The sequence below is a fragment of the Aphelocoma coerulescens genome, chromosome 12 (assembly GCF_041296385.1).
Source record: "Aphelocoma coerulescens isolate FSJ_1873_10779 chromosome 12, UR_Acoe_1.0, whole genome shotgun sequence".
Classification (NCBI taxonomy): Eukaryota; Metazoa; Chordata; class Aves; order Passeriformes; family Corvidae; genus Aphelocoma; species Aphelocoma coerulescens.
Window position 1 is genome coordinate 14821734 of NC_091026.1, and position 17611 is coordinate 14839344.

At 47.1% G+C, this 17611-nt stretch overlaps 1 protein-coding gene across 3 annotated transcripts in view; it reads right to left on the reverse strand.

Moving 5' to 3' along the window:
• The window catches only part of PRICKLE2 (prickle planar cell polarity protein 2), a 109290-nt gene that overhangs the window by 42077 nt on the left and 49602 nt on the right, over nt 1–17611 (reverse strand). Inside the window, exon 1 of one of the 3 annotated variants that reach the window (XM_069027985.1) lies at nt 133–520. The exons of the other annotated variants lie outside the window; for them this stretch is intronic. The gene's annotated coding sequence lies outside the window, so the exon portion shown is untranslated. Of the gene's footprint in view, nt 1–132; nt 521–17611 lie in introns of those variants that run through there. 3 annotated transcript variants of the gene reach the window in all.

Consider the following 17611-nt stretch of genomic DNA (forward strand, 5'->3'; position numbering starts at 1 on the left):
GCAAAGTTATTACGCAGCTCCGTGCATCCATGGAATGCTCCCTATTCCTCCTCCTCCTCCTCCCTTCTACTTTCTATCTCTCCTAAAAATCCACGACAAATTTGAAGTCGCTGGCCAAAGGAAGTTCCTTACCTGTTCCCACTGGCAATGACAGCGCGGGAGGGAAGAATCTCTCGTGCTGCCCAGCTGTCCTAGCTGTGACCGGTGCCTCTGGGCTGGAGGGCTGCTCGCAGGACCAGCCGGAGCACCGCAGTGCCATAAAGCATCCCTCACTCCCGGCTCTGCCCAGCGCCAGCGGAGCCGCCGCTCGGGGCTTTGTCGGAGCCTCTCAGAGCAGGCACGCACTGACCGCGGAGTGTTCCCAAAGGAAACCTGCCCCGGAAAAACGTGCCATTCCTGCCCCGCGTCTGAAGCTTTCCCGTCAATTGCCTCGCTGTGAAATCCGGCTCCAGAGGGTGCCTCCCTCTCTGCTCCCAGTCCGAATGAATCCAGCAGCTTCCCCCTCCAGCCTGCCTTTCACTAACTGACCCTTGAAGGTGGCAAGAGGATGTCCAATTTGCTCGCCGAGCGCGAGGCATTAACGAGCAGCGATGCAGCCCGTAGAGAATAATTGGCGGCGCGGGAGCGGCGCGGGGCTCTGCTGTTGCATTGCTCTCCTCTCCTGCATGTTAATGAACAATGATGTCAGCAAGCCAAAGTCACCGCATACCACCCGGACCGGCGCCGCGGCCCGGCCACCCGCCCCTTTATTTACATGGAAATCAGCCCACTCCGAAATCAATAAATCCTGTAGGAGGCTAAGGCAACGGGAGAGGGGGAAAAAATCCTCCTCGCTCACTTGCGTGTTTCAAAGAGTTGGCTCCATACCAGCAGCCCAAACTGAACGGTGTGAAGACACTGATTATCCTTCCCCCCTTATTTGATGACGACTGAACCTCAACTTGCTGTCAAACTTCAGGCACCGCTGCTTAGGTATGTGGGCTATTAAGGCAATGATCCGATGCCTCTGAGCAACGTATCATTTTTTCTCCTGGCTTTCAATGCCCTCTTAATTATCTTCTACAGTCATTTGCTGTGATTCCCTACTGGTTTTCAGATGCAGCATGTTTGTGACCAGCAGGGCTAAACAATCTGGGAAATACAAGTTATTAGCGTGGCATTTTGCTGCATATTTTAATACATTTTCTCTCACACGGCCACGACAGATGAACGATTCACACCCTTTTATGTGTGTCTCAGGTGAGTACTGCGAGCCCCAGGAATGCACCACCTCAACAGGGATACTAAGCCTCTTTCCCCTGTGTTTCCTTCCCCTTGGAAAAGAAAATGCAGAGAAGGAGCTACGCTGCCAAATCTCTTTCGCTGTTCTTTCAGTCCGTTGTTTGGGAATTCGGTGGTCACAAATGAATAATTCGAGTCAACTGGAGTACAGCGTACTTCTCAGTTTTTAGCACTTGCAAAAAGTGAGTGAAATTCAAAAAACCAGTTTCTGTGGACTCAAAAAAACCCCACAGAAAGCAAATAAAACTTGCCCAACACACAGTGCTTCTTGTTGAGGAATGCACCTGGTCCAGGCAGCTGGGCTCACAAACTGCAGATTGAGATGGAGACTGAAATGCACTTTAAACTCTGTGTGGGACCCCGAGACAAGAGGCCGTGAGCTACCAACCTTTGGGATAACAAAGGACATGAAGATGGGGGATGCCAGCCAGGTAAATGGATACTGAGAGACACTGCAGGAGCTGGGAACTGCCGACCTTTTGGGTAACAAAGGAGTTAAAGACCAGTGATGGCAGTAAGGTGGATGGACGGGAAGAGGAGAGCAGGAGCCAAAGACAACTAGAGGTGAAGAGCGAGACTTGAGCCTGGGTAGACTGTGAGAGGATAAAAGCCCAGGAGTTCCTTTCTTGGAGGGTTCTTCTCGGAGGCACCAGCTTGGGCTGTGTCTGTGTTGCTGCTCCGGAAATAAATGGCTTTATGGAACAGGACATCTAAGACTCTGCTATGGGAAACCTGGGGCCGAACTGGTGAGGAAATGTTGCCTGGCTGTGAGTGGGGTGTGCGGGGAAGCCAAGTGGGGCTCCCGTTGGCTCACTGGAGCCGCTGCTGTGAAGGGACTTTAGTCCCAGAAGTCAGTCTCTGGCCTTGGGAGTGTGACTCCCAGAGAGTCTTGTGAATGGTCAGACTGGGAAGTTTCCTTAACATTCTGTTGCATGCTCCTGAATTTCGAGGCCTGACTCCAGATTTCACAGCCCTTGATTCTGGCAATATTAACTATGTTTACAGAACACAGGAGGATGCAGAAACTACAGCTGTGAGTCTTTCTGCAGCCTAAAATGACTTGAATTATTATTATTAAGGCTCATAAATTTGGTTTAATTACATGGAATTACACTCAAAATCTCAAGGGTGAGATCTTCAGCTGGGACAAACCAGCCCAGCTCCCACTCAGAGCCTCCCCAAGTTACTTGGCCAAGTGGGACAAACCAAGAATGTGCAGAGATCTGAACTCTCTTTTTTTTTTCATTTAAATTAAGTCTGAGCAGCAAGTTCAAGAGCTGAGCACTGACTCTTAGTGCATCCATCCAGCCAGATCAAACCTTCCTTTCATAGAGCAGGGGCTTCTGCTGGAGATGGCTGAAGTGCTGAGGATGGTCTCCTTCAACTCATCCAACTACAAAGAACTTGTAGGAAAAATCTTCCCTGATCCTTCAGCTTCCTAAACTGGCCTATTTTGCCTCTTCCAGCCTGAATCAGTGCTGCAGGCAGGCTGCCAAGCTTGCCTCTCTATGGTTAACGTGCCATGGCCCCAAGATGATTTACTTTTCCTCTTAAACTCGGAACATGTTAATTACAACACAAAGGGAATGAGATGAAACTGAATTGGGCAAAAGCAAATAAAGAAGCCTGCTTATAAAATGATAATGTTGAGCAGAAATGCTGTAGAGCAGAAATTATGCATGTTCCCTGGAAACATATCCCTAAAAGAGTGCAGCAGTGACTTGGGGCTACAAATGGCACAAGGAACACATCCTGCTCCATAGGGCACATCTTGTAGGCGCTAACTTTCACCAAACACACGAATAAAAATGTCTGACTTTACCTGCATTAACTTTCAAGGAGGAAAAGCCCTTTAGCTGCAAACACTTTGGAGCAAAGTCTCTATTCATGCTTCAAGTGCTGTAGGAGCAGGACTGTCAGCCGGCCTTGCCCTCAGGGGAAAGGTTGACATGGCACAAGTGTCCAACCCCACACTTCTTGTACAACACTCTCTGTGCAACCATCCACAGCAGCTTTGATCACCCTGCACCAGCCTGACATGATCCCACCCCAGGGCACGTGGCGGTGTCATCCCCACACAACCAACCACCCTCAAGGTGAGTTCTGCTTGGCTTTCTTGGCCAACTGATCATCTGCACAAAGGGATCACACCAGGAACCGCAAACTGTTCAGTCTAGGTTCATCCACAAAGAAGAATGGGTGTGAGAATCATGAACTGAAGTAAAAGATTAGTAAAACACCAATGTCTGTAACACTTCAGCTGCAGGGCTAGCTGTGAGCAGAGGAGCTTTGTGTCTCCAAGCAGCATCTCTGATCATCATCGCTCCTGACAGACTTCTTGTTCCAATACTTGCAAATCTAAATATCTACAAAATCCAACGAACAGCGTCTTCTGAGACAAGAAATCAGATTAGAAGCTGTGTAAGGTTTGGACACACAACTGTCTCAGGGAAATGGAAATGAGCCTTCCTGCTTTGAAAGCTGCCAGTTTGCTGGCAATTGCTCCATATTATTGTTACCTACTGTAAGGCTTGTGAAAAGGTCATGCATTGGAATAACTCCAGAAGGCACACAAGATTTGTTGACGGATTGTGCACATTATGCAGGTGAAATGGGTGTTTCATTAGGCAGCAAGGAGAATACTGAGCTGGTGGAGCACATTATCAAAGGTTAGGTGAAGGACTTGCACCATTACAAGGATGGATGCTGACAACTGCCAGCAATGAAGAAAACGACCACAAGTAAAAAGCTACTAAAATAAAGATCAAGAGCAGGAAGCCTCTGCTTCTATGCAGGGGTGTAAGATGGACAGCTCTGCTTGTAAATGTAGCACCATCTTTCTTCCCTTTGTTGCTAGTTTTAATGACAAATACCCAAATGCAGTCAACTTTAAACTTTCTGCCATTTGCACAAACTCATACCTGTGGCTAATTTAACAAATCATTGGAAGAGCCCATTTTTCATAAATGCTGTGTTTTATCACCTTGATGTATTGATTGTCTGTCAATCAATAGAGTTCCACAATGTTGACTCTGCTGATGGCAATGAGCTGCACAGCAGAGCCACATGCAGCAACAGCAGACTGGTGTCCTCAAGGTCACCGGGCTACTACCCTGATGAATGTCAGATCAAATTGCCTTTCTGAATTATTTAGTGAGCATCCTCTGCTGCAGCATGCCAGGGCACTTCACAGCACTGCTACCTTGGGATGTCACAAGAGGCTTCAGACTCTGCCACCCCAAAATGCTGCCCACAGGGACACAGACCATCCCTTGTACTGCACACACCACCAGTCCTGGACCAGGGGGGTTGCAGGTCCCCTCCACCACCACCAAGCCCATCCTGGCTCATAATCAAGGCATAATAATAGATTACTTTCCCATTGCTCTTTCTGACCACAGAAATACAGAACTGGATACTACAGTGGTATTTTTCTGCTCTGGTCCCACACTCACCCTGTAATTTGCAGAGCAATCTCCACTGACAGAGCCAGTGCTCTCACCCCAGCACCAGCACAGGAAGAGCCCAGTGTGGTCCCTGGGCACAAGGCAGTAGAACATAAGCAGTACACATAAGCAGTAGAACAACAGGCTGGAGAGGGCGCAGTTTTACAAACCCTGGATGGGAAAGGCAAGATGACTGCAAAAAGTTGTTAGTGACAGGGAAGGGAAATGACCCTATGTGGCAGGGTACAGCCCAACTCTGCCCAGCCAAATGCCTGTCTCTTCAAGAGTCACACAAGGATGTGCCCAAGGTATGGGGAAGGCTCCTTGAAGAATGTGAATCATGAGATAGAGGTCAGGACTTGAAATAAGGATGAGGTTTGTTTTTTCTTTTTTTTTTTTTAAGCAAGGCAGCAAATGCTTCCCCACAGCTCTCAATGCTAGAAGCAGGGATGTCTTATCTCAAAAAAAAAAAAAAAGGGATAGACAGAGAGGCAGAGAGACCAACACCAGATGCAGATCATTAATCCCAAAACTTGGCCTCCTCCACTTTTCCTCAGGGCTGCCATTTGTACCTTCACGTGCCTGCTGCCTGAGACCAACTGTGACAGACCCACTCCTCCTGCTGTCACCTCTGCTGCCTTCCACTCATTTTTGGCAGAGCCAAGGGTAAGGATCTGTGCTGTCAGTCTGCAAGGAGGACTTTGGTTTTTAAAACACCATCAAGTCCAGCAGCAGCTGACAAAGAAGGGGAGATGCAGCCCATACGCACTGTGGCTGATTTTAGAGACAATTTTCTGTGTTTCCTACCAACTCACCCAGTGAGACAGGTCTGACCCTGGCTGGCACCCTCTGGGTGGACAGTGAAAGTGTGGCCATGAGCTCATGCTGGACAGTGAGGTGTGGCCATGAGCTCATGCTGTCCTGTCCATGTCCTCTGGCAGCGCTGAACCACACAAACACAGGGATGATCAGCACAGTGTGCTGATGTTCCTGACCATCACTGCCTGGCACCCCAATCCCCTCCACCCAAAAGGACCCTCCTCCACCGACCATCCTCACCCCAGCACTGCATGCCCTGGTATGATACACAGAGCACACCAAAACCAGAGTTTAATCAATCACTATCTCTTCCTCTCTCTTTTTTTTTTAATCACCTTAATGCAAGAAGCTTTAGAGAGCTTAACACAATAAGGCTTTCTTTGGCTCCAGCTTCCACTCGGCACTAATAAGATTTTTACTTTTATATGTTGAAATCAAATTTGTAACTGAATGTGAACAATCCAGATGCTCCTGTGGTTTCTTCCCCTTTGCTAGCCTGATAGGCTTCTCATCTGAAGACTTTTTAATAGTGTCCTTTAATGCTGTCTACAAAAGCCTCATTAAAGCACTCTATTGTAATTTAAGCTAAATAAACTCAACACAGTTATTTTTGTAATCTCATATTTTCCTTGGGGCCTTTCCACAAACAATAAAGTGTTCACTGAAAATACATTACAAAGGAAATGCATAAATCTTCAGCTTATCTGGTGGTATGTTTTCCAAAGATCTAAACCTTTGATCAGCAACAAATTAATTTTCCATTTACACAAAATAGAAGATGTATTTTCAGGATAACCAACTAACCCTGCAAGTCTGCATTGACATGGCAGCAGCTCAGGACTCCCTTGCTGCCGCCCTTCTCACTGCCTGACACTGTCAGGGTTGCTGTCACATCAGATGATTTTTATTTTATTTTTTGGTTTCAAACCTGTCTGACAGGGTGTTTCGGGTCAGTGGTTACATACTGAGGATTTCTTGTCTTAAGTCACTGAGCTCTCCACTGCACTAGCCATGCGCTGCCTGGCCCCACCACCAAAGCTGCACATCCCCAGGACCAGGGGAACTGACTGTCTCCATGCTCAGAGGCGAGTCTTGAGCCAGCCCAGTCCTGGACAAGTGACACAAGCCTGGTTTTTACCTCCTTAAACCAGATTGTGCACATCTTCCCTGGCTGCCAGCAGGATTTTGGTGCTTCCCTCACTTTGGCTGGCACCACATGAGCCCCTGCTCCCAGTCAGGTGCCGCAGGGCTGCACAAAGCTCTGGCCAAACTCCCTGGACACCAGCAAAGGTCTGAGATGGCCATGTGTCTACTCCCACCCAGGAGACACAGTTGCCTGCTTTTTGTGAACTAAGAGAAAAGATCTGTTTGCTGCTTGCACCCAAACTGTGTTAAATGCACAGGGAAGTGGTAAATTCAGCACATTTTTGGATCCAGCCCTCTCATATGATGTCAGGGAGGGAATCACACATGCTGGATCATGAACAAGAAGGGGCTTTTGCTATGTCTTCAAGCCTTAAATTTCCTAGAGTATCTGCAGACACAGGGAGATCAGATGTGGTCAGGAATGCACGTGGCTCCTCACCTCCCAACAGAGCAGTGGGAAGAAAGGTGCCCAAATGGGTTTTTATTTCATACCTGAGAGCAAGAAATGGCCCTGGATGACACAAAAACAGCTACTGCCAGCAAATGGACTAGCACAGGCTGTTTCAGTACACCCCAAACTCCACAAGACTTCTACAATCAAGCCAACCCTGATTAAAAGCAACACCTCCAAAACAGAAAACAATAAAATTCTGAAAAGTGGCATCTCTGTCTAAGCTTAGGTGGTTTCCCAGCCCCAGCCCTCTTAGGATCATGGCCCAGTGCCCTTCATGGAATGCACAGAGCAGGTCTTAGGCAATGGCAAGGTTCCCAGCCTGTCTGTCCCACTGGTTGAAGCTGGATGGAGTTCCAGTGTCCTCCAGATAGCCTGGCACTGCACACACATGACAGGTGATGTTTGCTGTTCTTCCCTTTGTTTTAATTGGCAATAACAACTTGTTATCGTGGCTTGACATTTGTTCATACTTAGGAATAAATTGCTTCCTTGAATGATGTGCTGACATTACAACAGGCTTTCTATGTTTCTGTTGGTTTTAGTAGCTCATAACAATCAATGAAATTCATTACTCTTGCCACAAGCACCCACGAGATGTGCCAACCAGGGTGTGGAACTCACAGCTCAACTCATGGAAGTTAAAAGGTTTTAATGTTGCCTGCAAGAAGTCCAGGGTTTGAAATTTTATACACCTGAATTACAGAAAAAGAGATGCAAGCCACTGCATTGTTTTATCTGCCTAAGGACTCAACATTAAAGTCAGAGTAAAAATAATTCGTTAAATATTAATTAAGTGTATAATTCGGACAGCGTTTTTAGTGATAAGCCTTCTGGCCTGCAAGTTATTTCATTCTCATCTGTTTTTAACTCAAATTTAACTTAAAAATTAAAAGGATGGTATTTAACAGCAAAAGTTCTCTGCTACAATATAATTCGTCAAAGCATTCTCACTGAAAGGAATCACTAGAGAACAGCCTGTGCCTCACCATCCTTAATGGGAATGGGCTGTCAGTTATACTCTAGTCCCATTTCTCCATGCTGTGTCAAGCCTTGTACATCAAACTCAATACACAAATCACCAGCTCCATCAAGATCATTAGAGCCGCTCAGTCTGTCAGGGAAAGGTCAGTGCATCGCTGCCTGCTCCAAACACAGCATCAATCACAGCCCTCATCAAAGACGGCCACAGTGGCAGGAGCATGCAGCTGGAAACCCACATCCCTTCCTCCTGCAGCAGCCTGTCATCCCCTAAACCTTCTTCTCTTCTTGTAGAACACAGCCAGGCTTTTATCTTATCATCATCTATAGGGAAATGCAACTATATCGTCTGCTCTGGGAACAGGGGGATCAGGGGGTATCAGGACCTGCAGGGAGGGATTAAGACTGTTATCAGGAGAGGGCTGGCCAGAAACGTGGCCACTGATTCTTACACTGGCTCCCTCCTCCATGGGGTCCCACACTGTCCCCACTCCCCTGGATGGGTCCAATGCAGGCAGTGTCACAGGAGCATCCCTCCTCACTGTGCCAGACCCAGACCCACACATGTGGTAACAGTCCTAGGGAAGGCTCAAAGCCATCCTTTAAGATGCTGGTTGTTCCCATCATAGCCACACTGAGGCATGGCTTGCAGAGAGACCACATTACCCTGCCAGGCTGCTGCTGGCCTTCCACCAGCCTGAGCCTCAGCAGTGGGGCTCCCAGCTTACGTGAACCCATGAGGGCATCATCCTGCCCACAGCTCAAGCACCAGGAGGGGTGGAAAACCCAGCTGCTGGTGATTAACAGGGGACACCAGCATTATCCAGTGCTATGGCTCCCACCAGACACTGCTCATTAAACATGATGAAACTACAGGCCATTTCTTCCTCTTTTTTCCCCTACCAAGCTGTGTCGAACACACAGTATTATCTTCAAAGGGCGAAGCAAACATGTTTGCTAAACATGAGCAGACTAAATACATCAGCCTTTTAGAAGCAATTATTGCTGCTAGAGACTTAGTGAGTCCCATTGTTTTGTGGCTCAGCCAGCTCCTTTGGAGTGGGCTGTTCTGCAAAGCCAGCACCCTGTGACAAGGCATAACCCCTCCCCAGGGAAATAAAAAAACAGGTGGGCATCCCATGGAGTGGGGCTTTCTTTCTGCTGAGTGTTCAACTTACAGTGTCTCCTTGCAACAAATTAACAGCAGTTTGAAGGTCAGCTCGGCTGCTGACTGAGGGCAGGGTTAGCCAGGCTCCTGCAGCAGAGGTTTGAGGCTGTTTCTGGAAAACTGTGGATGGGTTAAAGCTGGGAACCTTCCTGTGGTGCGTCCTGTCTGGAGGGGATTCCTCTGACCAGTAGTTAGCCTGGCTGCACTGGTACAGGGGGGAAAAAAAAAAAAAAAAAAAAAAGAGGGAAAAAGTCCTCTTCTCTCCATCCCAAACAAGCTGGGCAGCTCCAGACCAGGGTGGCTCACTTTGCTGAGATTTTTAAAAATGTGTATTTGCAGAGTCAGGGAAACATCTCCCCTTTCCATGGCCTTAATTCAGGGCAAACAGCTCAATCCCCAAAATTCCTTCTTTGTACAAACTGTGATCATTCCCTTGTGTCAGTATGGAGAAGCAGAGGCGGAGTGCAGTCGGGCTCCCTGGGGTAATAAGCACTTCCAGTGTATCTCAAAAGAGATGAGCAACCAGGGATGGCCAACCTGACAGATGGGGGAAGGAGAAGGGAAGCTAATGATACCAGCAAGACGATAGTTATTAGTGTAATAAGCAGCAGTCGTAACCCAACAGCTGCCTTTCCCTCCCTGAGTGTCTGCTGCACGCACCAGCGCAAACCACGGCCAAGGATTTTGACACTTGCTGCACTCTGAACATCTCTGCTGTGAAAAAAGTTCTGACTTTGATAGTTTTCATTCCACACAAGACATAGAGCAGAGCACTTATTCCAGCCTCTACACCTTCAGCTGAGTGAGCAGCACCGTGTGCTTACAGAAGGGACATGAAACTGGGTTTAGTTTTAATGTCAACTGTGGAAACTGTGTTTTGCTTGTGACTTTGAATGAAAGGTCGTGTCCTCTATGTTGAGGCAAACGTGCCATGCTCAACTCTTTGAAGTGCCTGAAGCCTCAGAAAAGCTGCTCTACAGCAAATGGCAAAACATGACAAATACAATTTTTGGTGGGCATATATAACCAACCTCCACTGATGGGTATTTGTCTAATGTCCTTCCCTGGCGCATGTTTAAGCTAAAGTCCCTTGAAACACAACAACAAAGTTGACAGTGAGCCAGAAAAAACTATGTTCTTCCACCAGTTTTAGGGGTTGGATCAACATCCACAGTCAGCACAAGTGTTGCAGATTTGCTGATGTGACAAGCTACAGGACCTAAATAACAAAACTACGCTGTGTCTTAGACCCAGACTAATTCTGAATCATTTCTGGTGCTCACTCTCCAGGAGGGAATGCTCTTCTCACTTCCTTTCTGCTATCCCTTGGTCTAACGGAGGTGGTCAGGGGAAGCAGTCACATCCTCAGGGTATCAGGATATTTTGGCAGTAGTTAAGGATTCAGTTCCCAATGATTTTTAGTGGGTGTTAAGACACTCAGAAAGTATCTGCTGTGAAGATGTTTGGAGGTGTGAGCTCTAAGCTCTTCAAGCAAGGGACTGCTTCCTGCAGTGCTTAAGAAAATGAGAGTATGATGACAACAAATAAGGACAAGCTCAGAGAGCAGAAAATGTTTACGTTGAGGAAATTTAACCCCTATGAAAGGGAGAAGCCCAGGCTGGGCGGGAAAGCTCAGGAATAACTGCAACCAGGAGGTTTGCTGAATGTTTCCTGACTGATCAGCTAGGCAGTGAAAAGTCAGAGGCAAGTTAAAGCTATCTACGTGAGGTGCCACAAGGCATTGCTTCATGCACAGTGAAAAACATGACAGACCAGAGGCTGAGGCCCAGTGAGAAGCTCTCTGTGCTGCACTCCTGGCACAAACCACACCACTGTCCTGACTGCCATCAGGATCTCCTTTCTCATACAAAGGACAGGGGAAAGGTATCAGGAAGCCAAGAGCATGGCTACAGTCAAACTTTTCACTTGCTGCTCTGCTGAACGGTGCCAATGGAAATCAACTGGGGTTTCAAGTACATAAATGGATCACAGAGACATCTGTGATTGAATCCATCCGCTAATTGGTCAAGATTAGCATTTATTTTATCCAACAGGCTGTTCAGGTAAAGGAGGTAATTCTCTCTCTGTGTATGTCCCTTTCACACTTGTTAAAAAGTAGGACAAAGCTGTCTCCTGATGACAGTAATACAAAGAGGAACTTTCCACCAGGGGAGGTGCCTGTGGGTCTAGCCTGATCTGGGCATATCACTTGCTGTGATATCATGGACCATCAGCCCCAAATCCCAAATCTGCAGACCTGTGCTACTACTACAGTTTTTGACACAAGCCTGAGGCCAGTCTTGGGCTCACAGTACTGGTCCAGAACAAGGCATCCTAAAATCTAACACAAGACTCCATATCATCTCAAAGGAAAATTTAAACCATCAGGCTGCTACTGCTTCAGACTTTCCATTAACACTCTGGGAAACCTAATACATTTTGCTGTGATCCTGTATCGGAGGATGCAATGGCCAACAAGTAAATTCAACCATTAAATAGCTACTTAACAAATATAAGAAACACTTTTGATTTACAGCATCAGAGTAATTTGATACCTTCTATGCTGTTAATGAAGGCAGCATTAACACCATTTTATCATCAGTTCTAATCTTCCTGGCATCATTTCATGCCCATAGAAAACTCACTCTGTAACATGGTACCTACAGCTCATGCTGGATGAGGCCCCCGGCTACAGCTGGTTTCCAGCACTCTGATAACTCAATCTCTGCTAATCCCAGGCCTTTACATCACCTCAGACTGGAGCAATCTAAAAAGGAGACACATGAAGTCACTTAGGCTTATCTCTCTAATTGCCTGCCTGCAAACCAGGGTTTGGTGTCAGCCACTTGCACTCCCATCAGACACAGCAGCCAGAAAAATCAGACCTAAAATATTTACCACAAGCATTTTGAGAACACTAAGTGAAACTACTGAAATCCTGGTTACTGCTGCAACTCCAAATGCAATGCCAGCTACAAGGGATGTCTGGTAACAAAGGCAGCGTTCATGCCTTTCCTCTGCTGCAGCCCTTTCCAGGTCTGTGGCTGTGCAACACAGACTCCAATTCTCTCGGCAGCTTTCTTGAACTGCCCAGTGCCAACTGAGTGAAAATGCTAATGAACACTGTTCCATAAATACTTAATGCACATTTTCCTGTGAGTCCTGCTGTGATTAAATAGCCACCTCATTACTCAGTACCATCTTTCTTTCTTTTTTGTCTTTGCACAAAATGCCAAGAGTTGGAACTATATCCATACAATCGAGCTTCTGGAAACATCACTGCATAAACCAACACCAACAGGGCAAAATCCAAACATCGATTTCCAAGGAATGCAAAGAGAAATCAAACCCTGTTAAGAGCACATATTTCCTCTGAGCTACCTGCTCCTAGGATCAGCAGAGGAAGAAAAGCAGAGGGCACTTGCCTGCAATACATTTTGTCCTTGAGTCTAGTTTATTTGGTTTTGTCATCTATTTCCATTGCATTTGGAGGTCCTTGTCACAATGGGGGTCCACTGCAGGCACCCTCCAGATACATGAATCCCTGCGTACCACCCTGGGCCTGGCTCTGCTCTGACATCAACTCCTGAACAGCTGCAACAGGAACTCTGCTGTTCTCCCCCATCTGCAGCTTGGAGGGTGTCCATGATTTGTCCAAGGTTACACAAGCCATCCAGGACAGACATGTAAGGGAACATGGATCACCCAGAGACATTTGCTATGTCAGTGACCGTGGTGTCCAAAGCACAGCTGATGACAAGATCCACCATGCCTGCATGCACAACATCATGACAATCATTTAGGAATCATGACATAGAAATATTAGAGTATTGTTTTTTGGACCATTAGAATTCACGTATTTGAGTCCTTCCCACCAACCCTCAACTATTTCACAAACCAACCAAAAAGGTGCAATTCCCCTGGGATACCCATGACCACAAGGATAATGCTGAGAGCCCAGAGTCAGTCAGGGCTGGCAGCACTGGGGCTGTGGGATTGTGTGTGCTGCCAAACGTGACACGTGGGATTTCCAGCACTGCCATCCAAGCAGGTCCTGGCTGGGGTGAGTGCTGGTGCTGGAGATACATTTGTGCTGCTCCCTGTGGTTTTGCTTTGCAGGGCAATGCTCTGCCTTTCACATGGGCCACAGGAAACATTTTCTCTGAGAGAGGAAAGTTGTACAGTCCAAATTCATGCCAAACAGCTAAAAATGTAGAAGACTCAAAAGACTAAAGCTTGCGTACGTCAGAACTTTTGGTTCCCCCCAAAAACGTAACTTTTTTGGCACAGATGCTTCAATGTAACTAAAGGCCAAGCACTTAGTTCCATTTTAGCAGGGAGAGTCCCAGCTCCTCTCTCTCCAATTTAAATGTGGAATCATGCTCATTATACAGTATGTGTTTCAGAGAGTTCTGCGCCAGAAGAGAGTGTGAAGCTAAGGCTAATGAAGGGAATATCATTAAGAGTAATAAACAGTACAAAAGCAAGAACAAACAGGCTGGTCTGAAGCATGGGCTGCTGCTACATGTATCACGAGAAGTTTCCAAAGAGAAACATTTGAGCCTCTTTGAGACTCAGGAAAAAGCACAGCAAATGATGGTGTCTGGGGAATACTGGTGAGGAAATGCTGGCAGCTGGAAAGGTTGCTTTTGAAGTGCTGTATGGAGACACTGGGTGGTCAACACAGTGCCATGTGCTAATGCATGGGAAATGTAAAGACCACTGGCAATTAAAAGATGCTTTATCCCCTTCAGAACTGGTCCTGAGACACAACCCCAGCCTTAGTCCAGTTAATAAACACAAAGGACCACTTCAACTTATTTTGTTTGTCTGCATAACACAGATGCCAGGAATAAATGTTCATCTACATCTCATTTCAAATTTGTGCTGCCAGGACACTCAGCCAGCAAAAGGCACCAACATCTCCTAGAGTCAGAACTGCACATGCCAGCACATTTCCACTGCCAGCCTGAAAGGGCTGGTTGGATTTATAGATCACCAGTTCCACGAGTAAAGTGATGGTGCCATTTTGCTCAGCCTCTGGAAGCAGCTCACTTCCAGCCCCCTCAAGGCAGTTTCGCTGGGAAGGACCTGGTGGTGGCTGGCAGGATGCTCCAGCACAGTTGGCATGCTCCCCTAATCACCATGCTATCACCATGTCCATCCCACAGAACCCTGATGAGGCAGCACCAGTGAAGCCGGCTCACCTGAGCTCTCTTCACTGACTTAAGATGATCTGCCTTCTGGAAAGGGGAAAAAAAAACCTTTAAAAGAGAAAAAACAGGAACTTTTTTCCCCTTCTCTGGGTGAACAAATAGACTCATTTAAGGTGTAAGTAGATGAAGTAGCTAATTAAGGAAATAACTGACAACTAAATCAAGATCATTAGACGAAGCAGCATGTTGCTGCCATTACTTAAATGGTAGCTGAGCAAAAACACGCTCATGCAACCTGGGACTTCAAAATCTACAGATAGCCTGATCCATACAGAGAGAGCTTCCCATGTCACCCCACCACTGGGGCCAAAGCCATTGAGGAAAACACTCAAACCTCCTGGTAGCTTCCTACAGTCTGAACATTTAATCATCCCCAGCCAGCACCACAGAAATCCCAAGTGAATGATTCACATGTTGAGAGAAATTTGCCATAAGCAGCAGCAGTGTCTTCTGCCCTAAGATGCAGCCCCTGCCTGTTTCTGGCAGTGGGGAGAACAAACCCTCTGCAGAAATAAAATCAGACACATTGAGCCACATGAATTTTGCTTCTGGCATCTTGTGCTGACTGTGCTCCCCAGCCAGCTGCTCCCAGGATGGACTCTGGGATTTCTCTACCCACCCCCAAGGGGTGTTTGCACACCAGTGCCACATCTCTCACAAATTACTCCACCAGTTGCACAGACAAAACATCTGCTGAAGGAGAGAAGGAATCCTAAAGCACACAAATAATTTGCACTGCCTAAAGAAAGGCAAACAGAGGATGCGGTTAAACCCCCACCCACCACCCAGCAAACAGACCCAGGAGCTCTGCCCACAGGCTGTGGGTTCCTCTGCCTCCTCCAGCAGGAATGAATCCTTGTTTCCAACTAAAACCACAGGCTACTAACATAGCCTCCTTCTGTTTAATTCCTAAATTATCCTAAAGCAACTGAATTCAGCCAGTTGATTAAGTACTTAAAACACTTTGTTTCCTTCAAAAGAAGCTTTTGTTTTGCCTGAAAGAAAATTGGACTTTTTCTCCTGAATTCATACTAACAAAGGCATAAGAAACCCAACATCCCAAAGCTAAAATACCGCTTTATCCTGCATTAAACACAGCTGCCAAAGACCCAAAATCCGCATTTTGTCATTCCACATGTATCCTTGCAACAGCTGAGAAGACACACAGCACATCTGGAAACTCAGAGCTGAAGATAAGCTGCAGCCTCTTGCGGGGTTTTACTCTTCATGGGTTTTAAAGAGTGAAAAAACAGGAGCAACTCAGGGACTGGTGACAGAACTCAAGCTTGCAAGAAGTTTTACTGTGTCCAGAAATTAAGTCAAATACTAGCAGAGGATACAGCACAACCCTGCTCCTGTGCCTGGCCCCTGACAGCCCTTGCCTGCCCCGGACTCCGCCTACAAAGGGAACCGATGCTCGCAAAGGCAGGCAGGAATCAGGGCTGAAAAAGAAAACCATTTCTTAATGCAAGCATTTGTAGAGCATTAAAGCCACTTACACTTTCAGACGCTGTAAATGGGGTGCGATCACTTACCCCGGCTAAATAGGCATTCACACGCTGGAAAACCCCCATGGAACGGGTAAGGGCAGAGGGAAGGACAGGCAGGACAGACCCTGGAGCATCCTCAGCGATGGCAGTGCCGGGCTGGAGGCTGCCTGTGCCCTGCCAGTGGCTGTGGTTATCTGGGGAGGGCAGGTCCCTGGCGGCTGCCCTGGCTGCTGGAGTGACGCTCGCTGCAGTTTTAGCTTATTGGTGAAAATCCTAAACCTTGCTCCAATCCTGTCCCTTTACCCAAATGTAGCTCTCTGCAGAGGCAACATCCTTTCCAGTTTTGACTAGCGGTATGAAAGCAGTTACCTTGCCAATGTATAAATCACACAAAGAGAAGCAATAAAAAAACACCTCCACCTTCAATTTGTTTCACCTCTTTCTCACAAAAAAAAGTTTCTTATTTACTTACTTGGAATAACAGCCATGTGAAAGCATTGAAGAAAGCCAGCAACTCTCAGCCTGTATCACCAGATCAAAAATCAGTATGGTAAGTATCAGGATGCCAATAGAAGCACTATTTGTAAGAAAGCCTACCAGTGCTGCTGTCACATGTGGGGCAGGACTGTAACATGTACAGAGAAGGTTTGCAGAAACCGTCAGCACATGGTTCCTGAAGTTATACTGAATTTCACAAAGGTAACTACTGAATCATAAAGTGCTGCTGGCAAACAGCCTGACTGCCCAAAATATACGGTTTACCTTTTTTTTCAGCTTGGCGCAGACATTAGACTGTAGAGACATGTCTTTCTCTCCTACACACAGACCTAGATGCTTGACCCTGGTGCTCACTTTTGACACTCGGGCTACACTGGATCTGCAAGCAGCAGCTCAGAAAGCACAGGGCTACACTGTGGGCAGCTGCCTGCTGCAGGCAGTGACCTGGAAACCTGCATTCATTCGCAAACAACCGACAGGCAGGGATAAAAGCCTCTTGTGCAACTGCATATTGCTGCATTCAGTTACAGATGTGCAACCCTGGAGCAGCTCCAGAGCATGGGCTGGCATCTGGGTGAGCTCTGAATGTGCTCACACAGCTCCTCCAAACAAGGGGGGAGTCAGTGGTCTGCACTCCAGGTGTCCCAGCAGACAGGCAGCAGAATCCAGATGTGGGCAAGCTGCCCCAGCCCTCGCACAGGCTGGGGATTCAATGAGGTCTATTCATGGAGGAGTGAGCAGGGCTTCCAGGAACGCAGAGGAAGCATTTTGGAGGGGTATTCCCATTGTAAATCCAATAAGCCTCTTTGCATTCTAACCCCACCACCACTGCAAGCTTTAAATATAGAAGTAATCAAAACATACATTAAAAGAAGAACTTAGAACTTGGCAGTGTTAATCTAAGAACCATCCCACTGGGGAGTGGGGCTCGAAGAGCACTGGCAGCCTCAGGGAGGGCTGAGCCTGGCTCTCCAGGAACAAAGGCAGCTTACAAACCAGGTTTGCCACGTGAGAGCCTAATTAGAGACCGAAGCCCACACAGCAAACAGACAGACTACAGAGGAAATTGGAGTCTAATTTACATGGAGAACGATTACGTACTGCAACCAATTAGT